This window comes from Marmota marmota, unplaced genomic scaffold (assembly GCF_001458135.2).
Source record: "Marmota marmota marmota unplaced genomic scaffold, marMar, whole genome shotgun sequence".
NCBI lineage: Eukaryota > Metazoa > Chordata > Mammalia > Rodentia > Sciuridae > Marmota > Marmota marmota.
In genome coordinates, this window is record NW_026000142.1 from 26,463,610 (window position 1) to 26,474,374 (window position 10,765).

At 37.4% G+C, this 10,765-nt stretch overlaps 1 protein-coding gene across 1 annotated transcript in view; it reads left to right on the plus strand.

Moving 5' to 3' along the window:
- Positions 1 to 10,765, plus strand: part of Reln (reelin) — a 470,436-nt gene that overhangs the window by 267,926 nt on the left and 191,745 nt on the right. The gene's annotated exons all lie outside the window — the stretch shown is intronic.

The following is a 10,765-nucleotide window of genomic DNA, read 5'->3' on the forward strand; positions in this document are numbered from 1 at the left end:
TTTTCCATATCTTTTAAGGATGGAATATCACTATTAATAAACATTCATTAATTCAGTCAACAAGTATCTTTTGAAGACCCACTGTGCTATGTAGTGGGCTGAACCCAGAAGACATAATACCAAATAGGCAGCTATGTTTCTCCACTTTGTGTGGCTGTCAGTTTAGTGGAGGCAGGTATACATTTCAACATCCAAATACAAAACAGCCTAATTGTTATCATTTTCTGGGAAAGTTTACAGTGTCAAGAGGGTATAGCATGTAGTACCAGATCCAGACATGAGATGTTAGGGAGGTTATTCAAAGAATAGGGAATCCAGGCAGGGATTAAGGGTAATGGGGGGGGGGTCACATAGGAGGAATAGTGTTTCTATTGAAAATCTTATACAAAAGGCTGGGTTATGAACTGAATGTTTGTGCCTGCCCACATTAATATGTTGAAATCCTAACCCCATTATGATGGTGTTAGGAGATAAAGTTCTTGGAAGGTCATAAAATCATGTAAGTGAAGCCCACATGAATGGAATTAGTTCCCCTACCAAAAAGACCCCCAAAATCTTGCTAGCCCTCTCCCCATTATGTAGGGATACTGCAAGAATCAGGAAGTGGGCCCTTACCAGAAACTGGATCTTCTAGCATCTTGGTCTTAGACTTCTCAGCCTCCAGAACTAGAAGAAACAAATATTTGTTATTTCAACTACCCAATTTACGGTGCTCTGTTACAGCAGCCCAAACTAAGACAGGTGGGAAGATGAGAGCACAGAGCAAAACTCTTTGTTGAAGTTCAAAACAATTGATATGTATTGGTACTGAAGATTGAACCCAGGGGTGCTTAACCATTGAGCAACCTCCCTAACTCTTTTTTATATTTTTTTTTAGAGTCAGGGTCTCACTGAGTTGCCAGGTGCCTTGCTAAATTGCTGAGGCTGGCTTTGAACTCATGATCCTCCTGCCTCAGCCTCCCGAGCCAATGGGATTACAGATGTGCACCACTGCACATGGCAATTGTCCAGTATATTTTTATGTTGAGACTTGTGATAGGTAATTCTGGAGATAGGACTAATGATAAGACTCAAAGGTCCTATAAACTGCTGTAGAGTTTAAACTTTATCCAGAAGGCAACAGTCCCTCAAGTGCTTTAAATAAGAGTCAATCCAATTTGACTTTTGAGATATCCCTTTGAAATAAAGGATGGAATGGAAAGAGGATCAAGTGAGTGCAGAGATCCCAAATAGGAGCTGACTACAGTAGTCCAGAGAAAGATCATGGTTGGCCAAAAGTAGGGAGAAAGGAGGAAATATCTTAGAGATTTTTAAAAGGGAGTGAAAAAGACTGGGGACTGGTTGAGAAGATGAGGGAATGACAGATGTCAAGGACAAGGTTTGAGCAACTGGGTGGATAGTGTGTCATTCACTGAAACAGAAAACAGGAGGAAGAACAGGTTCACAGGAAGTTGTTGATATCACTTTGGACATATAGATCTTGATAATTTGAGGGCAAGCAAGAGTATTTGGCAGGAGATTGGATGCAAGGATCAAAAGTTCAGAGGAAAATCTAAATTTTGCAATTATGAATAGGAATTGAAATCAGGGGTTGCCTACCCAGGAAATGGGTAAAATAATGAAACAACAGGGAAAATGTCGTTAGACTCTCAATTGGACCCTTTCAGGTTTCTAATATGTGAAAATAAAATGAAAATACAGCTTGTATAATTTTTTAAATGTGACTTACTGATATAAAAAAAAAAATCTTGTGCTCCATGAGGGTTAGATCACAGGAAGAATAACGAGTATGAAGATCCAAAATGCTCATCTCTTAATAATTTATCTCTGTATTAGAAAAAGGATTGCAAGTTATTTAGTGAACGCTTAACACAGCAGCTCTCCTGACACAAATAACTTTTTCCTTAACCAATCAAATCCTAGTCATTTTATTTCAAGTTGATGAAATTATTGTATCAATTATCTGGTATTAGAAACAGGCATCCTCTTTGCTCAATTTAGGAATATTTGTTCCGAAAAACCTTCTGAAGCCTGGCTCCTTTAAAAAGAGTCCACACATTACTTTTGCTTGGATATAGAAATGAACTTTTGTCAGGGTATCCTGTGTGTCATCCCACAGCCACTTGATTAAGAGGGATTTCTGCTGTCATTCAGTACTGGCCAGAAAGTGTGCAAAACCGGAGACCTCAGGGTCTGGGATTCACATCATTTTCCCATGGTGATTATTTGTCATTTGGTCTCAGTAGCCTTTACTGCATAAATGTACTTTTTCTGCCTCATTTTACAAGCTATTATACTAATCTGATTAGGTATTCAGTTTCTAAATGCATGTACTTTGGTACCACCCATGATAAAGAATGCATGAAGTGTGGCTTTGCTTCAGTAGTAATTTTAATTAAATTACAACTCTGGGTAGAATACACTTTAGCTTTCCATAAGCTTAGAATCATAAGCTGAGATTTGCCAGGTGACCTAAGTCTACTAAGAAAAAAAATAATAGTGGTAATGATATTTGTTATCTTTTCAATTGGCTGTCAGAAAATTTTCTCAGAAGTCTCTTTTTAAAACTTGAAATAAATGCATTGATAAATTTTAAGAATTTGTCCTTTTAACTCATTTGAATGACGACCCCCTTTTGATTTTTGATTCAAATATCTCAGAATGGAAAATTGCTTTTGCCAAGTGACTCAGAACTTTAAAAATAAAAATTGTTTATACTGCATGTAATTTGTCAAATATTGTTCCTTTATTTGGTGGCCTCTAAGATGAAAACTGAATACCGTCGATTAGAAAACGTATATCCATGTTCATATTTATTATAAAGATGTGTTTTAAACATTGCTTTATTTTGAATTTTGGATTGTGATGGTTGTGTTTGTTCAACCTACACTTTATCTTTTCTGTGTTCATTAAACTTTTACAAGATATTTTCATTTTAACTAAATCAAAGAGAAGTATAGCATCAATTGAGAAAGTGTGCTGTATTACAAAGTAATTTGTAAATCATGGAAAAATTTTTGAGCTCCAGTAGAATTATCTGGCTGAGTAATATCAGCTGCTTTTTATTTATCACTTATGCTTCAAGTCACTTGCTGTTCCAGACACACACACACACACACACAAATATGTATGTGTATACTCATATATACACAGAAATATATGCATGCACACATATTATCTTGTGTGAAGATAAACTTTAAAGAAGGTGCTATTTAGCTCCATTTTTCAGAAATGAAACTAGAAGGTAGAAGTGTTGCATAACCATCAGTGGCAACTCCAGGATTCCCATCCAGGAATCTGATTTTACAATTCTTGCTCTCAGTTGACACATAGCTTTGCTTTTACAAGTAGAGAGTATGAACTGATGTGCTTCCTGATTATCCTGGGTTTCTTCCCAATACCAACCTGTTAAATTATCTGCTCATTTTCTCCCCTCCCCCCATCATTGAATGGCTACAGGTTAAAATATTCTTATTTTTCCTCATATTTCTTGGTATTACTCCAATTTTGTTCCCTGCGTAATATATGTTCCTTCCTTCAGATGACTGGCTTTTCACACTTTAGAATTTAGCAGTTCAGCCTAAATATGGTCATTTCTCTCTCTTTTATATTATAATAGTTAATTTTCAAAATTCTAGCTGCTGGTCCATCTCAGGTATTGACTGCTGACCTAAAGTGAACTTAAGAAGGTCTAAGAATTAAAATATTTCCCTGTGGAGACAAGAGGTATTTGCAGTAACCCACATGGGAGGTACAATAGAGTAGGGACTGTGGGACTGTGAAGAAGGAGAAATCGAGTCTTATAGTAGCCAACTGTCTGACAAGGACATTGGAACCAAGGATCATCCAAAGGGATGCCCCTGAGGAACCCTCCAGTGTCATTCCTTATGTAGATTACATTATGTTACCTCCATACTCAAGACCTTTGATGGCTTCCTGCATAGGCCTGGATGATACAAAGCAAATTCCCTAGCCATTGCCAACCTAACCCTTTTTTTTTTTTTTTTGTGTGTGTGTGTGTGTGTGTGTGTGTGTGGTACTGGAGATTGAACCTGTGTGCTCACATATGCTAAGCAAGGGCTTTACCATTGAGCTGCATCCCAGACTCAGCCTGACTTTTCATTCTCAGCTTCTGCCTAGTTGTACTCCAGCATCACAAGCACAACACTGAATTTCACACTTCCTGTTCTTTGCAGATGGTTTTTCACCTTTCCTCTTTCTTTGCTTAGTAAATCCTCTCCATCTTTAGTTGTCCAGTTCAAATGTGTTTGTCTAAGCGAATTTTTGTGGGCAAATGTCTTCCTTCCCTCCATAGCACACCATTAGGATGAACAAACAGAACTTGTTGGAGTGAGAACTGGATACAAGAAATAATACCATTCTATTTCCAGTGGCTAGCCATATTCATTTTTAAAAAAATATTTTTTAGTTGTCAATGGACCTTTAGTTATATGTGGTGCTGAGAATCAAACCCAGTGCCTCATATATGCTAGGCAAGCACTCTACCGCTGAGCTACAACCTCAGCCCTCTCCATATTCATTTTGACAGCTTTTTTATTCCTGCCCTCATTGCACAAAAACTAGGATAGGTTCCAAGAGTGCTAATAGAAAAAAAAAAAGTTTTCCAACTATTGTAGTTTTCCAAATGTCTCAGTTCAATATCAAATGTGATCAGTTCATTATAATGTGCATACTCCAAATGTCACCCACAGCTCCTCTGCTCCTCCATCTCAGGTCCTATTCAGGAGGAATAGGGGCAGCTCCTTCTTACCACCTGTGACTAGTTTCAGCTTTTGACCCCTGCAGGCTGGGTCTGGAGAAAGAAGAGGCAAGAAGCAGATATTATTGGGAACTGTCATTTTTTTTTTTTTTGATCCTTGGGCCTGACAAGTGATCAAAGCTGACTCCTTCTTGAATTTACCAATAGATTTTTAAGAAACATTCCCATTCATTATCAAAGCTGGGGATCTCTCACCTGTAGTTGCCCAGAGCTTCTCTCAGGCAAGTCATGCATGTATCTTTTACTGTAGGATCTCAGATTGTCATAAATACAATTTCTTTGTGATGAGGGCTCCTTATCTTCCATAGAGATCTTTAGGGCAGGATCTTAGACTACCTTAATGGCCTCTTATGTGCATAAGCCCAGGCCTGTTCTGTGGTAGACACTCAGCTTGAATCCATCAACAGGAGAATAGTTATTTCTAAGTGAAGCCCTCTTGTTACCCAAGAACCTACCAAGTGGCTCCAGCACTGGTCCACACCTCCGGACACTCACCATGCTCTCTACATTGTGTCCTTACATCCTGTGTACTAGGCTTGAAGTGAGGAGAGGTGCTGTCTTTGCCCACATGACCCTCAGAAGAACTCACAGGTCACCAAAAACTCTTTAAAGAAATCAATTCTCTGTGGTTCAGCTTCCTGGCCCACTTCAGCTTCAAGCTTGCACACCTTCATTGTGAATGAGCAATTAAGCCATTTTACCACTTCTCTGGACAGGTTATTAGAGTTGGTCTATCACATCACTTCGGCACATGGAGTAGTACCACCTATTTTCATGGGGTTTCAACAAAATCTGTAGTTAAATGAATTCCATTTCAACACTTTGTTATACTGGATATATCCACTGTGCTTTCATTAAATTTCAATGCCATTCATATAAGATTACTAATGGTTTTCATTATTAACTACAAATATTTTTAAAATGCTACTATTAATAAGACAAAAGTGATATAAAATGTGAATGTGTAAACTATCCTGCTGATCTTGACAACAGTGTTTGAGGGTGACAGGTCAAATAGGAAAGATAAAAACAAGTCATTGTCTTTCACTGTACATATTTATTTCTTTCAATATTTCTTTCAATTTCTTTGGAAATATTTAATCTATCTCATCTGAGCCTATCCTTGTTTATCTCAAGTAGGGCAAAATGATATAAGATCAAATAGAGTAATTAGCTTAAGGAGTTACATGATCTGGAGAATTGCAATTATAGGTCACCAGTGTAAATCTTCCCTGGGTTGGTAGAAGGCCTTTACCATCTGTTGGCTCTTTTGTAATTAATATGAAATACACACACACACACACACACACATATGAACATGGATTTTTTAAAATTTATTTTTATTGGTGCATTATAATTATACATAACAGTGGAATTCATTATGCCATATTTGTATAAGCACATAGAACACAACTTTTAATGTAGACTCAGGCCTTGTATTTGTTGTGCTTTTTCATTTGGGATTCTTAAGCTGAGGAGGACTCTAAGAGATTACAAAATCAATATGTTTTTCCAATGCAGCCATCTGTGTTTCTCTTCCATTCTCCTTACACATCCAGGCCCCTGCCTGACTCATCTTCCAGTGTTTTTCCGGAGAACTTTCCCATGTGAGAGAAAAGGTGCACCCCATTCTATTGTGCTTCTAATTACTATTATCATTTTTTATTTCCCACAAATCCCTCAGCAGCCCTTTGTTCACTACCAAGTATGTGGGGCTTTAAATGCCAGTAAATATACTGCTGCAAGTGCAAAAGCTCCCCAGAGCATCACCCTCATTAGCGATCTCCCAGAGTAAGCAGATCATGCACTCAGCAAGGGAAGGAGCCTGAAATCCATTTGGTATAATATCACCTGTGTTATACTTATTAGTTACAATGATTTTGCCTTCTTTTAGGGAGAATTGCATCCATTTTTTAAAAAGTTTTATATCATTTCTAGAAAAATCAAGACTTGGTGTCAGTTGATCTTATTCTAAAGATCTGGGTGTACTGTATCAGTTCAGAGCAGCAGTTGCTAGAATAGCAATTGCTACCATGGCTACCATCCCCCCGCAGTTCCTCCATCCAGTGGCTAAGGGTGTTTGCACCACATTTAGGAGCCAGGGAAGCATTCTTCCCATCTGAAGTGGGGGAATGGTTAATCTCAAGGCAACTTCAAGGTGCATCAACTGTGAGAATGGTCTTGGCTTTGCCTTCAAGGATTAAAGGATAGGATCTGAACTTTTTGGCACTCACCATTGAAGACCTACAGTATCAAGTTTAAGCAGTTTACCCTGGATACAATTCTCATATCCAGGACTGATATTTGCAACAGCAAGGAAATTACATGGATACAAGATAATAATTGATGGAAATAATAACAGTAATAGTAACTGATATCCTGATAAATAATAGTAATAATGACGATGATAATAGTCATAGTATTGATAGCATTTCAAAACTACTTTGTAGGTGCCAGAATTATGGGGAAGGTCTTGTCATTAGTTTTATATCTTTAATAGATAGACTTCTTGGTGTCTATAAAGACCCTGGCTGCTTAGTGATCAGTTTTGGTTATTCACTTTTGAAAAGTCTAGTCAAGTCCATCAGAGTCATTTCTTTCTAACTCCTCAAACAAGCATCCTGCAATCTGAGAATATTCTTAATTTCAAGTTCAAAGAAAACATCAAATACAAGTTTTTGGAGGATCATCCCAGAATTGCTGTAGCTGCCTGCTTTCCATTACTTACCATCAGAGAGAAGCCCTGAAGAGGTCAGTGAAGTCCTCTGAGGAGAAAAAGGAGTAAATGATTTGGAAAGAGCTGTGAGCAGGATGCTTTTGTTTCCTGTTTTTTTCCCTCATCCTTTGATATAGTACCTCATAAAGCAGAATTTCTGAATGGATCAATATGCCATGGAGGTGAATACTGGTCAGGCAGCTGCTTCATTTTGTTTGTTTTTGTTGTTGTTGGTGGTGTGGTGGTGTTTTTGTTTACTCCCATCTATGGTGACAGCCAAAATTTTTATTTTGAAAGCACAAATCACCCATGACTCGTTAGTTTGTGTGTGTGAGAGAGACAGAGACAAAGAAAGGAGAAAAAGGGCAAGAGAGTGCTTTGCTCACTCACCATTAATAAATGTTTCTATCTTCTCAGCCTTCTCAGCTAACCCACTTTCCCTCAGCTTACAGAGGCATAAATCACTGGTTTCTGTCCACCCTGGAATTGACCTGCAGATTAAATGCAGATCACTGTGAGATAGATGCTGTTCCACATATTTTTTATTTGTAAGAAACCCTCCCACTCTGATGGCTGTGCCTGCACCTGCTAATCTTTTTCTATTTATTGCCCTGGTTTATTGTGTGGATTGCATAGAATTCCAGATTACTCCATCTATACGTATATGTCAGCTTGTGTTGAGAAGTAAATCAGCACTGGATGTCGTAGACTCTGCTGTGAAGTTTTGTCCTTTAGCATAGGCTGTGATTTGATCACATGCATTTAAAAGAAATTCCCTTAAAAAGTAACATATTAAAATTTGTAAATTTATACCAAGAATTTACAGTCACTAAGTTACAGAATTTAGAAGGGTCTTCTCTCTCATACTACTTAAGTTTGATTGCTTCCCCTTTACCACCTTTACTGTTGATAAAACTCCCATAATGACAATTTTCCTAGTTTAACAAACACCAAAAGGCCCTAATGAAGACAACAGCCATTAGGTAAATCAACAATCCATTAAGGGGAAGCATTAAATCAAAACAGGAGAGTCTATTAATTTTCTTATTGCTCTTGTACTTTACGCATTTGCCAAATTCATTGTCCCAGTGGACAGTACGCAAGCCTCCAGTCCTGAATAAGAATTGAAGCTTTCATTTTCAGCTTCTGCTCTCTCCCGTCTAGCACTGTGGTCATAAATTGCTGAATCATCAATGGAGGAAAAAGGTCATTGTGTCCAAAGTAGGAAAAAAATGTAAATTAATTTGTCTGAAAAATCTGAAGTCTTGACACAAGTCAAAGCTAATGAGGAGGAAAAATTTTAAAAACCCTAAGACAAACAGTGAAAGGAAAAATCACACACTGAGTAGAATTCATTTTTAAACCTACTTTTTGGGAATATAACCTCCTGGCAGAGCAATGCCTGTCTACAATAAAACCCAATTTATTTTCCATAAAATATGCCATTGAGCACCCAGAAGAAGGTTTCGACAATCCATTTGATGATTTTGTTTTCTCAGAATAAAAAGGACAAATGGGAGGAAATCAGGTTTGCTTTTGAGAAATGTGCTTTGCAGATCACTGTACTGGAAACCATCTAGCGTGTGACTTCAGGGATTTGAGCACTGGCTTTCCAAGGAGGGTAAACCTGAGCCCAGTAAGACGCGTGGCTAGTCCATGTTCCCATGTCTTTTTCCATTAGCAATCAGAACGTTAACCCTGTTTCTGGCCAGATGCCAGCTTGGTTAATTGCATGCTGTCTACCTAAATTCCCTGTGCTTGGCATATTCTTCACTCTGGATGGGATTGCTCATATTGTCATGTTTCCCCCAAGAGGTGGGTACATGATATTGTAGAATGAGCCAGAATATAATTTGTTAAGCTAATAAGAGTACTTTGGGGATGAAGGGTTAAATGTAATAGTGTGCTTTTCACAATTTCCCCCCAATGAGGCCTATTTGTACAGTAATTAATGTGGAATAGCATTAGTGAAACATGGAAATGAGCCAGATCACCATGACAAGAGTGGCAATAACACAGAAACAACTAATTTTGATAAATTCTAGAGAAAATAACCATTTAAACAAATCCCCGGGTCCTTCCTGGCTAATGCACCTTTTGTTTTTGTTTTGTTTTGGTCTGAAGGTGACACACTTAGTCACTAATTGAATTAGCACAATATTCAATGAGTGCAATTTATTTTATTCTGTATGAATATTTAAAACAGTAACATTTCCATCATCTTGGTACTTCAGCAAGGCAACTAGCACAATAAATTGCATAGCAATATTCATTAAAGTAAGATTTCTTAAAGGAATGAATAAAGATGGGGGCAAAAAAAGAAAGAAAATTAGTATTTATGGATTTCCTAAGATTCATAAATCTTTGGGGTAGGCATGTTCCCTGCAGCCTCTCATTTAATCCTTATAATTATCCCCATTTTACAGATGAAAAAACAGAGGCTGAGTTGCCAAATGACTTTGAGTTTTACTATAAAACATGGCCCCTGTGTTCCAAGTTGTCCTGCAGCCTCCCAAATCGTGCCCAGCATCTTTGGCTTTAATTTGAAGAGGCAAGTCTGAAAACTCAGATACTGTGAAAGTCAAGTTGATCCCCAAAGACAAGGTTAACAACTGCCCTATGGATTTTTACATTGTTATTCTTCCTCTCATTATTCCAATTCAAATCTGTCACTATTGCTATTTTAGAGTTGTCATAACTATTGCCAAGTAATTATACACTTGTCACAAAATATACCCTAAATTGAATCTTTATAAATCTTAGTACAAAGTAACTCAAATGGGAATGCTTAATGAATCCAGAAAATAATGTGAAAAAAACACTCTTAACTCCCTAAAATTCTCTCACCATGGTTGAGTCCATTGTGTTGACTAGAGAAAATGCACTTCAACCCTCCTGCACCTGGACTGTGTTCACAGCCAAGTTTTCAGTTTTTTAACTGGCATTAAATTACCTAGAAATCAAATGTGTGGAAAATGATCAAAATTCATTTGGAGTCGGAAGAGAAGCCATTCTCTTCCTATTTATATATTTTTGTTTAATTTATAGCATGAAAATCTGTATCTTTAAAGATCAGTGAACAAGGATTTAGGAAAGATGCATTTCTGTATAACAGCAATAGCATAGCAGAAGGCTTAAGAAACACAGAGACATGTAGGCTGGAAGTCGGTCAGCTTCCAACCTCTTCAGCACACACCTCATATTAATCCAGAATTTCCTATACATACATATATATATATATATATATATATATATATATATATATATAT